The following is a 4,332-nucleotide window of genomic DNA, read 5'->3' on the forward strand; positions in this document are numbered from 1 at the left end:
GAGAGGCACATATTTACTTTTTGTGGAGGAACGGATTTGCCTCTGCAAGAGGCACGAGGCGTGCCTCTCTGAAAGGAAAAATATATTTTTTTTCTTCCACAAAAGGCACAGATTTACTTCTCATGAAGGCACGGATCTGCTTCTGCGAAAGGCACAGGCGTGCCTCTCGGAAAGAGGAAAAAATGCTCCCAGTTCAGGTTTTTTCGTCAAAAAAGTTTATCGAAAACTATCAACATGGGATCTAGTTTTAAAAATCTCGACGCGAGGAATCCAACGATGAAAACATTTTGAGATCTGGACACACGGTTTGATAGATAAAACGGTTTGAATAAATGAATCAACAAAAAATGGAAAACTCTGAGGTTGTGACAAGTGACGCATGTAATGTATGACACTTGTCGCAACCTGGGGGTAAAAGTGACCTTTATAAAGAGTACTCCTTAATTAAAGATTTTAACCCTAAAAGAAAATAGAGATTTCTGATAGAAGGGGAAAAGCGAAGTGAGATGATATGTATTGCGGGCGTGGCTATGTGCTGCCCACAGTGGTACCTATCAAAGCATCACCTACATCGAGGCGCTGAAGTGCCAGACCAGTTACTGCGCCTACTAACATCAACTATGTTCTTTTTTTTATTCATATTTTTGTTTTCGAGAAAGCTAAGTTCCCGCCGACTGGTCGTTAGAGACAGGCACGAATGATTCTCGCACGCTTCCATCATCGTACATTCTAAATCCCGCGATGGTCGTTTGCTCATTTTTTCAATAATGTAGCGGCAACAGGAATCGAACCCGCACCCTCGCTACTGACTTTGACTACCCGGTGACCATCTCAGCCAACCGCATGTTTTTTTTAGAAGTGGGGTAATTCAGTAGATACGTGATTACTGCGAGTAGGCCACTGCTATGGTGCAGCACTCCATTTGTTTTTTTCTATTAGGAATTGGTACTACTCGGATTTTGTTGTATTTCTATAGAGAATGCATTTCTGATTTTTCTTTCACTCATGAATAATTTGTGATTCACTTCTTGATGGAAGTAGGCATCCCCGCGAGCACTCCGATGATGCCGAGAATGACGTTGGTGGTGGGATCAAAGAGGATTCTACATGAGATGCACTTGGACAGGTGGGAGATGCTGACAAAGTGAAGGTGACGTGTCGTATCATGGTAGAATTCAAGCAAATCTTCGTAGTAATTTGATGAGAGAGGGGTCATCATAGGAGAGAATACTATATGTAGTTCCAACATAATAATTATGTAGTCACCGGGTTGTAGTTGTCAACATGGTTATTTTTATAGTTACCAAGTTGTATATGTTATAGAAACATGATTATTGTAGACCGACTTACCCATTATTTTGGTTACAAAATACTGTAGAAAACATACCTCAGCAACTATTATGTAAATAGCATGATAATATAGGACCCAAAACCTGGTAATTTAGATGTAAACACAATGGTAATTTTGACCCGTGAGAAAAAGTTATTAAAAATATACCACTGATAACTTCTAAGTAATAGCATGGTAAGGTACGTCCTCTGACCTTATAATTTAGATACAAACACCACGATAACTTTGACCCGTGAAAAAAGTTGTTGAAATTAAAACATACCACCGATAACTTCTAAGTAATAGCATGGTAAGATACGTCCTCTAGCTTGATAATTTAGATACAAACAGTACGATAACTTTGACCTGTGGAAAAAAGTTGTTGAAATTAAAACATACCACCGATAACTTCTAAGGAATAGCATGCTAAGATATGTCCTCTGGCCATATAATTTAGGTACAAACACCACGATAACTCAAGTTCAAACACCACAATAATTTTGACCCAGAAAAAAAGATACTAAAAACATACAACCAATAGCTTTTTGTGTAAATAGCATGATAATATAGGATCCCGGACCTGATAATTTGGATACAAACACCACAATAATTTTGACCCGTGGAAAAAGTTGTTGAAAACATACCGCCGTTAACTTCTGTATAAAAGCATCATAATATACGCTTTCGGACCTGATAATTTAGGTATAAACACCATGATAACTTTTGACCCCTGGAAAAAAGTTATTGAAAATATACTCTATAAATAACATGCTAACACAGGCTCCTGGACCTGATAACTTATGTCCAAACACCACGATAACTTTTGACCCATGGAAAAGATATTGAAAACATACTCTTTAAATAACATGGTAACACAGACTTCCGGACCTGATAACTTATGTACAAACACGACGATAATTTTGACCCATGAAAAAAGTTGTTGAAAATATACGCACAACTAAGTTGATAACTTACTTAGTCGAGGTATGATAACTTTTGATCGGGAGGGGAGGGACTTATTGAAAAACACCCTTCGGTAATTCGTGTGTGAATAGCATGGTAATATACACACAACAGAGTTGATAACTTAATTAGTCTAGGCCTGATAACCTTTTGACTGGAAGAAGTTATCAAAACATACCAACATGTGATCTATTTTAGAAGGCCTTGTCGCAATGATTTTTTATGTGAAAATAGTTTTTGTATCAGTGTCTGTTTGAGTTACAAATTATTTTAAATTTTGGTGGAATCCTCCCTGACATTAGCATTTCCGTTCTCTAGGGCATGTGCATGTGCATGTGAGGAGAAGGTTGAAGAAACCATTTTTATGCCTCGGTAATTTCTCCGTAAACAACACGATAATTTACACCCAACTAGCATGATAACTTGCTTAGTACATGCGTGATAAATTTTTATCTGAAAATATCATCGGAACATACCAATATGAGATTTAGTTTCAAAGTGAAGAATCTTTCATGTGAAAACAGTTGTTCGATCAAAGCAACAGTTTGAGCTACAAACCATTTTGAAGTTTCAAACTAGAGAGAATTTAGGATGACATCATAGTTTTGTCATCTAGTGCATATATGCATGTGCACATGGGAAGAAAATTTGGAAGACCATCTTTTTATGCCTGGTATTTCCTAAGAAAATAGCTTGGTAACTGTGTGTCGCATTCGTGATAACTTATGTAGCACATACGTGGTAACTTTTTACTCGAAAAAAATCGTCGGGATAAACCATCATGAGATCTAGTTTCGAAGGTTTCGTTGAGATGAATCTTTTATGTGAAGACAGTTTTTCAATGCGGCCAATGGTTTGAGCTACAAAACATTTTGAATTTTCAATCTCAAAAAATAATCTCTTGACATCATTAGTCTTGTTTTTTCTGCATGAATGCAATTAGAAGATTCTAATTAAACAAGAATTGACGGAAACACACATAGAAAAGGATGCACACATGCATAGGATGTCGCGGGAGGGAGATAGGTAGGATCGTTCGGATATGCGCCTTAAATTCCAAACTTTAGGACGTTAGTTGCGTCCAAAATAATGTTCCTGATACTTTTAAAAGGGGTTTATACAATGTAAAAATAAATGTTCCCTTGGTTTAAAAAATGTATGTGGCGTTTTTAAAGAAATATTTACGTGTTTTTAGAAAAATTCCATGAAATATCTAACAATGTTTATAAATGTAAAAAATGGTTCGTGCAGTTTAAAAAATCTTTGTTGCAAAATTTACAATGTGTATTTGGAAAATATTAATGTGTATTCAATACATGTGTTTTATAAAAAAATGTACGTCAAATATTTGCAAACAGTCCAAAGTGTATCCGAAAAATGTTTCACATGTGCTCACAAAATGTACATTGTATACCAAGAAAAAAGTAGAGATGAGTTAAAAAATCGATAAAAACCACAAAGAAACAAAAGATAAAAGGAAAATCTGAAGAAAACAAAGAACGAAAGAAAAGAAGCAGAATATAATGAGGAATGAAAGAAAAACTGAGAGAAAACAATGACAAAACAAAGAAATCCAAAGATAAAATAAAAACAAAAACAAAGAAAACCATGAAAAACAAACAAAAACCGACGAAAATACAACAAGAAAACGAAAAACAAAACAAAACCAATGAAACCGAACCAATCGAACGTACGGCTTTCGGTACGAGTGGCAGCGACTATCGCCCTAAATAGGCCAGCTTGCTAGTGTGTCTTCCATAGGTGATTCCTATTAGGAATAGTTGTGGCAATGTATTGCTCGTAATGAGTGATACAACCGTGTCGCTCAAAGAGCTCCCATAGTGGGCTCCCAGAGTAATTGGCATATCACTGCTAGCGCAAGTGTCCCCAATAGCGATTCCACTGGATTGTATTATTAAGAAAAGCAGCACCACAATCTCGAAAAAGTAAAACCGTGACCACACTGAACATATATTCCTAGTTTTACGCCTGTTTTTTTTACCTAGGTTGGTTTCTATTTTGAAAAACGTCAAGATACT

Source organism: Triticum dicoccoides, chromosome 1B (assembly GCF_002162155.2).
Source record: "Triticum dicoccoides isolate Atlit2015 ecotype Zavitan chromosome 1B, WEW_v2.0, whole genome shotgun sequence".
NCBI lineage: Eukaryota > Viridiplantae > Streptophyta > Magnoliopsida > Poales > Poaceae > Triticum > Triticum dicoccoides.